Source organism: Prionailurus viverrinus, chromosome A2, assembly GCF_022837055.1.
Source record: "Prionailurus viverrinus isolate Anna chromosome A2, UM_Priviv_1.0, whole genome shotgun sequence".
NCBI lineage: Eukaryota > Metazoa > Chordata > Mammalia > Carnivora > Felidae > Prionailurus > Prionailurus viverrinus.
The window spans coordinates 105,757,140-105,769,604 of record NC_062562.1 but is presented as its reverse complement, the minus strand read 5'-3'; the positions used below and the strand labels follow the sequence as shown (position 1 = coordinate 105,769,604).

General features: G+C 33.4%; 1 protein-coding gene and 1 long non-coding RNA gene across 2 annotated transcripts in view; one reads left to right on the top strand and one right to left on the bottom strand.

Annotated features, from left to right (window-relative positions):
• TMEM106B (transmembrane protein 106B) overlaps positions 1–3,432 on the bottom strand; it is a 37,324-nt gene extending 33,892 nt beyond the window's left edge. The window contains exons 1-2 of the mRNA XM_047849426.1: positions 3,428–3,432; positions 244–247 (exon numbers count right to left, since the gene is read on the bottom strand). The gene's annotated coding sequence lies outside the window, so the exon portion shown is untranslated. The remainder of the gene's footprint in view (positions 1–243; positions 248–3,427) is intronic.
• Positions 1–12,465, top strand: part of LOC125160460 (uncharacterized) — an 89,311-nt gene that overhangs the window by 3,593 nt on the left and 73,253 nt on the right. The gene's annotated exons all lie outside the window — the stretch shown is intronic.

Here is a 12,465-nt window from a genome sequence, read left to right as displayed (position 1 = left end):
TTTTCACTAAAGTTCGAAGTTCATTTTCTGCCAAGAGTCATGTTGTAGTGATTCCCCTTCTTCCTAAGCCCAGTCTCTTCCATCTCTCCTTCCCCAGCAGCCCACCCTCACTCTCCATTGAGCTTTTTCCCAAATGCTTTTCTATAAGTTCTGAAGCCCAGAACCCCTTTTTCTCAAGCTGCTAGAGATGAAAATGGGGAGTTTCTCTTGCACAGACCAGTTTGGGGCTACCTTTATCTCAACCTCTCTCTTATGAGACTAGCCTAGAGACTTCTTTTTATAACAAAACGACCAATTAATATTTGTTCATCAACACAGCGATATCCTTCCAGTGCCTTCAGAATGCAGTGACATTGGGGCGCCTAGGTGGCTCAATAGGTTAAGAGTCTGACACTTGATTTCAGCTCAGGTCATGATCTCACAGTCTGTGAGTTTGAGCCCTACGTCCAGGCTCTGCACTGACAGCTCAGAGCCTGCTTGGGATTCTCTCCCTCTCGCTCTACCTGTCGCCTGTTCACTCTCTTTCTCTCAAAATAAATAAACATTAAAAAAAAAAATACAATGACACTGTTATCAAAATTTTAGAATTCTTTCTTCTTTTGTTCTTCTATTCAAAATAGAATGACTAGAACTTAAAAGAACTAACTATAAATATGGAAATTCTTCCTCTGAGATGCCAATTATCAGTTCAAGCACTGGAGGAAAGTGTCTATACCAGTGCTGTCCCACAAAAATGTAATTGAGCAATAAATTTAAGCCATGTATGTAATTTTAGCTTTTCTAGTAGCCATGTTAGAAAAAATAAAAGGAAATTTGTAGGTTTAATTATAATAACCCAATATGCCTAAGACATTATTGTTTCATAAAAAGTAATGAGATATTTTACATTTGTTTCATATGAAGTAAAAAATTTTGTGATTCAGTTCTGAGTAGCCACATGTCAAGTTCTCAATAGCCACATGTGGCTGGGACATATTCTTTTAGACAACACAGCTCCATACAATAATACAAAACACCCGTAGAGTTCCTAGGATTTTCTGATTACATAGAGCTAAAAAGTTTTAATTTAAGAGAGAAAATATCATTTACATTTACTTTAAAATCTTTTTTTAATGTTATTTATTCTTGAGAGAGATAGAGAAGGAGCACGAGCAGGGGAGGGGCAGAGAGAGAGGGAGACACAGAATCCGAAGCAGGCTCCAGGCTCTAGGCTCTAGGCTGTCAGCCCAGAGCCCGATGCGGGGCTTGAACTCAGAAGCCGTGAGATCATGACCTGAGCTGAAGTCGGTGGCTTAACTGACTGAACCACCCAGGTTCCCCTCATTTACATTTTCATCTTAATGTGTGCTAAGATTTTTGTGCTAACCTCAAACTGTCCTTTAATTTTCATTGTGCTTGTTGTCTCTTCCTAAACACTGCTTCTAAAGCTCCTCCATGCCTTGACTTCTAAATTATGACAGTTTGGTACAGCTTGGTCTGTTAATCTTACTATTGGTTATATTTTCTAACATGGGATCCCTAGAAAAGATTTCTGGGAATTTTCATGAGTCATAGAAATGCATAGGATGAGTTTAGATTTAGGTTTAGATTTAAGACAGAGGAGGCAAATAGAAGCTAGCACATCTGTAAGAGATATGTCAGAATGTATGTCTTTGACATGCTAATTTCAACTTTTCAAAGTTCTTAAATATCACTGTGAAATATCACATGTTCAGTTCTGCTGATTTCCAAATTACTCTTCAGATTTCGAACACTAGTAATTAATAATGATGACCTTAAAAAATATTAGTAAAAATATTAGTAGCATTATATTAGTAATATTAGTAAATTAGTAAGAAACACTAGTAATATTAGTAAATATTAGTATACAGAAGTGGGCATTGGGTATCAGTACAGGACAATGTTCATTCAAGTCAGTGTTCTACTTTGAACAGAAACAATGTGTGTTTCTGAAAGGACCTTTTTTTATCTCTAAGAAATCAATCTCAAAAATAATATCTGTCCATCTATATTGATAAAAATCTAGTAAGCTAACTAGGTAACTCAACAAAACAATGAAATATGGTAAGGTATGTGAATGATAGAAGAATGCTGTGTAAACATACGTATATACTTGTGAAACCATAACCGTCATCAAAATAATGAATCTATTCACACCCACAAAAATTTCCTTGTGTTCTTTTCTTTGCAGGGGGTAGGGGGGAATGCTAGTGCCCCCCTTTTTTTTCTTTATTTTATTTTATTATTAATTTTTTTTTTTAATTTACATCCAAGTTACTTAGCATATAGTGCAATAATGATTTCAGGAGTAGAATCCAGTGATTCATCCCCTACATATACTACCCAGTGCTCATCCCAACAAGTGTCCCCTCAATGCCCCTCACACATTTAGCCCATCCCCCCACCCATAACCCCCCCCCCCGCACCAGCAACCCTCAGTTTGTTCTCTGTATTTAACAGTCTCTTATGTCCCCCTCCCCGTTTTTATATTATTTTTGCTTCCCTTCCTTATGTTCATCTGTTTTGTGTCTTAAATTCCACATATGAGTTGAAGTCATATGATATTTGTCTTTCTCTGATTAATTTTGCTTAGCATAATACACTCTACTTCTATCCACATTGTTGCAAAAGGCAAGATTTCATTCTTTCTGATTCTTGAGTAATACTCCATTATATATATATATAATATATATGTATATATATTATATATATAATATATATGTATATATATTATATATATAATATATATGTATTAATATTATATATATGTATTAATATATATGTATTATATTAGCCATGTTAGAAAAAATAAAAGGAAATTTGTAGGTTTAATTATCTATATAATTATATATAATACATATATATAATATATATGTATTAATATATATAATATATATTAAGGGTTTTAAGGGTTACTGATGAACATGTTTTCACGTGCTTATTTGTCATCTTTTTAACATTTTTGGTGAAGTGTTCAAAATTTTGTCCATTTTTTATTGTTATTATTTTGTTTTCTTTTTATGGTTGTGAGAGTTTTTAATTCTGAATAAGGCTGGACTCTATCAGATATGATGTGCAAAAATTTTACCCCAGTTTGCTGTGGTGCTTTCATTCTCTTAACTATCTTTCAAAGAGCAGAAGTTCTTAATTTTGACGGAATCACATTCATTAATATGACTTAGAGCCTAGTGGGGAAGAGAGTTAAGTAAATCAACAATTACAACATAATGTGATAAGTGCTATGATAAGAATTTGCACAGCAGGTATAGAGAATGGCATTTGGTTCTGACTTAGGGATTAATAAAGACTTCCTAAAGGAGGAGATATTTGTGAAGGAGTTAGCTGAATAAGGCTGGAAATGGAGTTACCGGGAAGAAAAGAAGGTGTGCACAAGCCTGGAGCTATAAAAGAGTATGATATATTTAACTATAAACATCTGTATGACTAGAACATGGTCTACATATGAGGACAAAAATGCAAAATGAAATTAGGCTAAAACTGAGAAAACAAATTAGTCATGAAGGATCCTGTGTGTTAAGGAGTTATGACTTAATGCTAATCATTATGGCCATATATGCATTTTAGAAAGATTATTCTGGAATTGTTACCGAAAATGAATGAGGAGTGGGTAGATGGGATGTGGAGGCTGACCAGATAAGAAATATGAGAAGGATCCAGAACAAAGTTAATGATGCCTGGGGAACAGAGAAGGTGAATAGGTAGGGATAATTGGGAAATAGAATCAACAGTATGTGGTTATTACTGAATATTTCCTGAAAGACTGTGGGAGGAGTTAAATATAGAATTTGGAGAAAGAAATTTTTAAACCTAAACAAAATCAATGATGTAGCTGAGGAATAGAGCTACATAATTTGAAATTTCATGAACTTGTTTAATATATTTTATTTCCTGACAAACTGTTGTAATGAGATCAATGAGATGGCTGATAGACCAAGATGGCCATTAGATTAGTAATAGTTACTGGGAGTCAAGAATTAGTTGAAGCCCACCATAGTAAAAATATATATACATATGTTTTCAAAACTGAAGATTATTAGAGATTCTATAGAGATCATATAGAGATACTATAGAGAATAATATATTCTTATAGTATTATAGTATGTTAATTACTATCGCCTATGTTTAATATTTTGAGGTTATGTGTTAAATAATCAGAACAGCAATCCAGGTGAGACAACAAATCCAGTATGTTATCTGAAAGACACTGGGACTATGCAAGTTGGAGTTCTTGTACTTAAAGGGAAGAAGTAATGACAAAAATAATTTTTCTTCTTCAGTGGCCATAGATATAGATGAAGTCAGAGCATGATAACAAGTTTTATGCGCTCAGTTAGATAACTAGTCAAGTTCAAAAGGTGAGTCCAAAAGCTGAGAAGCAGTGTTTTCAGATTTTAGGGTTAGACAAGATGGTTAGTATTAAAGAAACAAAAAGTTTCAGGAAGAAGCAATCCTTAAAATAGAATAAGAAACCCTGAACAAAAAGCCAACATAATACAAGTTCAGCCAACAAAAATGAGTAATACATTTTTGGCAGGTACTAATCCAATAATTGAGGTTAATGATAACCAAAAGCCTTAAGGTAAGTTCTACTTATATATATATATGTCTGCACAAAGGTCAGACTTGTTTTCAAAGTACAGGGAAACCCAAGTATGCACAGGAAGAAAAGAAGGAAGACATGACTGGTATGAGAAGCTCAGGGAATAAGAAACAAGGCCAGATATGAGTCACAAGGGATCAAGTAGCTTTTTATGACATGAATGCAAGGGAGAACAATCAAAATTAAGTGGTTAGGGGAGAAAAGAAGTATTTTCAGTTTTTTAGTAGGAGTTATCACCACTTTGGCAAAGTGGAGAACTGGGTCCAGAAACCCTTGAGGAGGTGTTCTGAAAGGATTATAATATAGGAAAAATACAGAGCCCAATCAGAAATTTTGAAGTTACAAGAGACTTTTGCTCCAGTTCACAAGCACAAGCAAGAAAGGATTTTAAAAATTGGCAGGGGGTGGGGGGGGGGGGGGGGTGGTGAACTTATCAGACCTGAGGACACAAACTTTAATGAATTTAAATCCAAAAGGTAATGAGAATTTCCCAACAGAGGAGAGAATCACAGCTGCTTTCATTTTTTACAGAACAGTTTATGGTGCATACGTTGCCTTTATACTACATAAATGCACCATAAACAGACATAAAGAGAGACCAGCCAATGTTTAATGGCTGTGTGTGGGTTGGAATGATAGATGACAATCTCATGGAGCTCCAGTCAGAGTAAGTGTGCATCCACCCTTTAACTCTATTCCAAAGATCTTAACTGAGTGCTCAGAAGTAGTATGTGAAAGGCAGGAATGAGGCAGGATTGCTGGGAGCAGTCCCTTTGAGGATTCCAAGCCTTCATTAAGTTGTACTGCAGCAGCCCTTGGAAGGCTGGGGCAAGGCAATGGGGTGGAGAGGGTTACACTCAGGCACAGTAAGACAGGCAAGACAGGAATAAAGACAACCCTCAGACATGCTGGAAGCTGGGCTTTTGAGCTAAAAGAGTAGCACTTTAGTGGATGAGCTATCAGGTACAAGTAATCTCTAGAGCTTTTCCAGTGCTGAGAACCTAAGCATGTTTTAAGCAACTAAACACTGTAATTAAAGCTTCAAAAGAATCCAGACTTAGCAAATCCAAAGTATTAATACACTTAAACTTCCAAACAAAGAAGTCCAATAGAAAAACTGGCAAGATATTTTTTAGGGCAAATACTATTTAGCCTTCTCTCTCTCTGTCTCTCTGTCTCTCTCTCTCTCTCTTTTTTTATATCTAGCATTTAATAAAACTTATGAGATGTGTGAAGGCAAAAGAAAGTGTGAGCTTGGTCAAGAGTGAACTGTTAATAGAGGTAAACACAAAAATGGCTCATTTGTTGAAATTATCTGAAAGGGACTTTAAAATCACTATTATAAATATGTTGCAGGGTCTGTGGAGAAAGTGGATAACATGGGAACTGTTAAAAAATTGAAATACTAGAAAAATTAATAAAATATCAGTCATAAAAAAATCTTCATAGTATTACCAGCTAACTGGAAGTAGCAGAGAAAAAACTATATAAATTTAAGACAGATTAATAGAGATTATACAAACCAAATATAAAGAGCAGAAAAAAGGACAAATGGAAGAAAATATCTGATATCTCCAGGACAGTATCAAATGACCTACCACACTATATGTGGAATACTTGGAATACAAGGAGATGTTCTGATCACCAGAACATTTCTAGCAGAAATTTTAGAAGTTCTTTAGGCTAATGTGAAATAATACCAGGTAGAAGTCCTGCTATATGAATAAACATATAGCAGTAATTTTTATTATCTTTATTTTATGTATTTCATCCATTATATCTATCTATAGCTGTATATCTTGAGTAAATATAGTTATGATATAGTTTGGGTTTATAACATACATAGAAGTAAAATATATACCCAAAAGGGCTCAAAATGTAGAAAGAAATGTAAATACAATTATAGTATTGCAGTGTTCTTATATTTTTCTTTATTATTTGAAGGTAAACTAAGATTTGAAGATAGATAAAGTAAAAAAAGTAGGGGAGGATATACTATGAAAACAGTAAGCATAAGAAAGAATGTACCACCATAGTAATATAAGAAAAATAAAACTTCAAGAAAAAGAGTATTACCAGAGATACAGGGGAAAATTCATGTGGTAAAAGTCATTGTTTAAGAAGATATAACAGTTTTCAACATGTATGCAGCTACTAACAGAGTCTTAAAGCCACAAAACAATAATTGGCACAATTAAATGGAGAAATAGACAAAACTATAATAAATAATTGATCAAATAGACAGAAAATCAACAGAAGTATAGAAAATTTGAATAACACTGTGTACAAACTTGATCCACTGAAGTTAATACAATATGAAATCCATCAATTAAAAGCACAAATTCCTTTCAACTGCACAAATAACACTCAGCAAGATAAACCAATTATTTGCTAGCATATAAAAAAGTCTCAATAAATTTCAAAAAAATCAGAAACATATAATACATGTTTTGTGACCATAGATTAGAAAACAGTAACAGAAAAATATCTGGAAAATGGCAAAATACTTAGAAATTAAGTAATTCTTTTCTGAATAATCCATGAATCAAAGAAGAAATCACATGGGGAAAAGTGAGAAATATTTTAAATTCTATAATGAGAACATAATATATCAAAATTTATAGAATGCATCCGAAACTGGTGTAAAATGGAAATTTATAACATTAATTGCCTATATTAGGAAAGAAGAGAGGTGCCTGGGTGGCTCAGTTAGTTAAGTGTCAGACTCTTGATTTCAGCTCAGGTCATGACCTCACAGTTCATGGGTTCAAGCCCTGTGCCAGACTCTGTACTGACAGTGTGGAGCCTGCTTGTGATTTTCTGTCTCTTTCTTTCTCTGCCCTTCCCTCTGTTTCTCCTTTTTTAAAATATAAACTTAAAAAAAAAGTTGAAGGCACAGCTTCTACATTAGAAAACAAAAGAGAAGATAAAATTAAACCCAACTTAAGAAGAAGAAATGAAATATTACATATAAAAGTAGAAATTAATGAAGTAAAAGATAAACTGAGAAAATAAAGTCAAAGTTTATTCTTTGAGGTGATTAATAAATTTGATAAAACCCTAACAAAAAAAATGAAGAAATTATAAATTACCAATATCATTAAAAAAATAGGGGACATCATTATATATCTTACAAACATTAAAGACACAATAAAGGGATATTATGAATAACTTCATGCCCATGTTTATCAGGTGGGGACAGTTTTTCCCAGAGGGGATATTTCACAGTATCTGGAAATAATTTAGTTGTCACAACCGAAGGGAAGAGGTGCTACTGGAATCTTATGGATATAGGCCACGGATGCTGCTAAATATCCTACAAAACACAGAGCATCCTCCCATAGCAAAGCCTCAAATACCCATAATGTTGAAGTTGAGAATCTCTCCATTGTGTTAGTAAATTCAGTAACTTAAATAATTGAGTAAATTTCTTAAAAAATACAGCTTACCAAATTGACACATAAAGGAATAGAAAAATCTATGTAGGCTCACATGTATTAGGGAAATTAAATTGTTATCAAAACCTCACAAAGAAAACTCAAATTTCAGGTGACTTTACATTAAATTACATCAAGTGTTAAATAAAAAGGAAAACTAATATTAAATAAATTTTTAAAAAACACAGGAAGGAACACTTCCCAACTCATTTTTATGATGCAGCATAACCTTGATATCAAAACTTGGTAAATACAATACCTGAAAGGAAAATTATAGACCCATACACCTTCTCATGATCAAAGATTCAAAATTTGTTAATATTAGCAGCTTCAGGGGCTCCTGAGTGGCTCAGTCTGTTAAGCGTCCAACTCAATTTTGGCTCAAGTCATGATCTCCCGGTATGTGAGTTCAAGCCCTGCATCGGGCTCTATGCTGACAGCACAGAGCCTGGAGCCTGCTTTGGAGTCTGTGTCTCCCTCTCTTTCCATTCCTCCCCTGCTCATGTTCTGTCTCTATCTGTCTCTCAAAAATAAATAAATGTTAATATATATTAGCAGATTGAATACAGGAATACATTAACGAATAATACTAGTGGCTAACATTGAAACTCAATCTACGTAATTCACAAAATAACAAGATAGAAGAAGAAATCATGTCATCATCTAAATAAATGCAGAAAAAAGTAAATTGACTAGTTTTTCAATTCTCATTGATTATAAAAATTTCACCATAAAGGATAGAATCATATATGATGATAAATTGGTAAATGACTTTGTGTCATCATTTCACCGTAATTCTTAGCCAGTGCAATAAAGCATGAAAAAGATTGAAATGCGTGAAGTTTATAAACAAAATTGTAAAGAAACAGGATTTTGTGTGTAAAATATTTTATGGGTCCCAGAAAAATATTCCAGAAGTAATATACTATTTTAGTTAGTTCATAGGACACAAAGTAAATATACAAAAATCAATTGTAATGATAATTTTCAAATAAAAATCTAAAAATACCATTTACAATTGCATTAAAAAAATTAAATACCTAGGAATAAACCTAATAAAACTCATGCAAGATACCTATATTAAAAACTATAATCTATTTGAGAGAAATTAATGAAGACTGAAATAAACAGAGATACTATTTTCACAAATTAGAAGGTTCAGTATTAAGGTGTTTCTTTCTCTTCAAATTGGTCTATAGATTCAATTCAATATAAATCAAAATCCTCGAAGTCTTTTTTGATAAAATCAACAATTAGATTCTATAATTTATATGCAAATGGAAGAACTTAGAAGAACCAAAATAATCTTGCCAAAGAACAACAAAATTGAATACTTGTAATTCCAGATTTCAAGCTATAAAGTTAATGTAATTAAGATAATGTATCATTGTTATTAGAATAGCCGAATAGAATCAATAGAACATAACAGAGTTCAGAAGTAGACTCATGCATTAATTGACCCATGATCAATTAACTTCCTACAAAGTCAGCTCAATAGTGAAAGGACCAGTCTTTTAATTTGGAATCACTAGATGCTTATATAGAAAAATATAGGCCAATGTCTATAGGGCGCCTGGGTGGCTCAAGTCAGTTAAGCATCTGACTTTGGCTCAGGTCATGATCTCGTGGTCCGTGAGTTTGAGTCCTGGGTCGGAGCGTCAGGGCCGACAGCTAAGAGCCTGGAGCCCGTTTTGGATTCTGTGTCTCCCTCTCTCTCTGCCCCTCCCCTGCTCATGCTCTGTCTCTCAAAAATAAGTAAACATTATAACATATAGATATATATTATACATATATATATAATATATATAATATATATATTATATATATTATATATAATATATATAATATATATATTATATATATTATATATATATTATATATATATAATATAGATATAATATATATATAATATATATATATATATGCCAATCTGTAAAGGCTTACTGTGATTCCAATTACATGACCTTCTGGAAAAGGCAAAACTACATGAGGTAGTAGTGAAGTAGGTGTTACATGAGGTAAAAAAGATCAGTGGTTGCCAGGCTTTCAGCAGAAGCGAAAGAGGGTTGAAGAGGAAAAGCACAAGGTATTTTTTTAGGATGGTGAAACTATTTTGTATAATACTCTAATGGTGGGCACATGACACTATGGGTTGTCAAAACCCATAGAACTTTACAATACAAAGAATGAGCCTAAGTGTAAGTAAATTAAAAAAAAAAAAAAAAGATTTACCAGGTGTGAGATCCCAGGAGTGATGTAGACAGAATCTATTATAAATATATGAAATGACTTTGCTGAAGGTATTAGGAGAAAAAGATACTGACCTAGGTAACTTCAGAAATGAATAGAGTGTTTAAGTCTAAAGGCAAAAGAAAATGTATATAGGCACTGTACTATAGTTCATAAAATTGTTCCATGTTGAGCTACAGAATACGAATTCTGATACCACCATACATATATATAGGAATTGAACCAGTAAGTAATTGGATGGTAGACAGGTGGAGCCAAGGTTTTTGTTATTGGACTAGGATGTTACAGATAAGCACGGGGAAGAGGCTACAATAATAAATGTAGTATGGGTTACATTTGTATATGCCAGTATAAACTCATATTTAGCTTAATAGAGATATGGATAATTACATACAGGAATGTTTACAGATTCTTGTATATACACATTAGTATACACACAGATTTCCTTTCTCTATCAGTTGAGAGGGTGTGGAAGCAATAACACCTCAGTACCAATGAGCACACCTAGTACCCAGAACTTAATTTCTAATATCATTCTTTAATAATAGGAGCTAGAGCTCCTGGGAGAAATGGATTATTCTAGAACTGAATCAGGAATTATACAAGATGAGCCTGGAGAAACTTGTAGTGTCAGAAAATAAGAAATTGCTTAAGGAAACAAATAAACACACACAAGTCCTAGGAACTCAATGAGGGGGATATATCAAAGGGACACAACAGCCAAAGGAAAGAGTTTCCAATGGCCAAAGCTTTTACACTTCAAGCAAAAATATAAATAAGGTGGTGGTAGATGGTAATACAAATTATCAAATATTCATCGTTGAGTTCATACAGATATATATATATATATAAAAGACTGAATAAATAAATGGGGATAGACAAATGATGTATGTAGAGAAATTTGAAATAATTTATGTAGATACTCTTCTCTCAACGGAGTGGAGCATAACTTCCTACTCCTTAACTGTGGACTGCATATGGTGATTTCCTTCCAAAGAGCACAGTATAGAAGGGGGAAAAATAGTAACTTTGCAGTTGAGAAATCTGATCCACATACCTCAGACAGGCAATCAAGGTGATAAGTCACGCTGATACTATGTACCTTTGGTATAATGCAATGAGAATGGCACTTCTTTATAAAGTCTTTGTCCCCCAAACCTGTAACTCCACTGTATTGGTCAGGATCCTCCAGAGAAACAAAACCAACTGGATGTATCTCTCTGTCTATATGTATACTGATATTGAGATATATATAGAGAGAGACAGAGAGAGAGAGAGAGAGAGAGAGAGAGAGTGAAAGTTGGAAACCCAGAAAGAGCCAATGTTACAGTTCAAGTCTGAAGGCTATCTGCTGGCCAAATTTTCTCTAGCCCTGGGAGGATCAATCTTTTATTCTATTCAGGCCTTCATCTGATTGAATGAGGCCTACCTCCATTATGGAAAACAATCTGCTTTCCTCAAAGTCCATTGATTTAAGTGTAAATTTCATTCACAAATGCCCTGACAGAGATATCCAGAGTATGTTTGACCAAATGTTGATACTATGGCCTGGCCAGGTTGGCTCATAAAATTAACCATCACACTCAATCGAATTGTGAGAAAAACAAAAGATCTTAACTGAGAGACATTTTATAAAATACCTAACTAACACTCCTCAAAATTTTCATTATTAACAATGGAAGTCTGAGAAACTGTCACGAACCAAGAGGAACCTAAGGAAACATGACAACTAAATGCAATGTTGTGTCCTGGATGGGACACTGAAACAGAAAAAGAACCTTAGGTAAAGACTCTGGAAATGAGAATAAAGTTTGGTAAATTTATCAATATTGATTCATTAATTATAAGAAATGTACCATGGGATATTGGGTGTAAGGTACACGGGAATTCTCAGTACTATTTTCTTACTAACTTAGGGCAGGAAAATATTTATTAGATGATTTGTTTATTAAATTATTTATTAAATAGATTATTTATTTAAAAGATTTATTAGGACTACAAAAGGAAATATTGATGTATTTGTTGGTCTTTGTCAAAACTAAGGATTTCTTCTTATCAAGTACACCATCAAATAAGCAAGTTAAGGATGGGGAAATACAATTATGTGACAAAAGACCTTTATTTTTACAAATCAACACTAAAAAGATAAAGCATCCA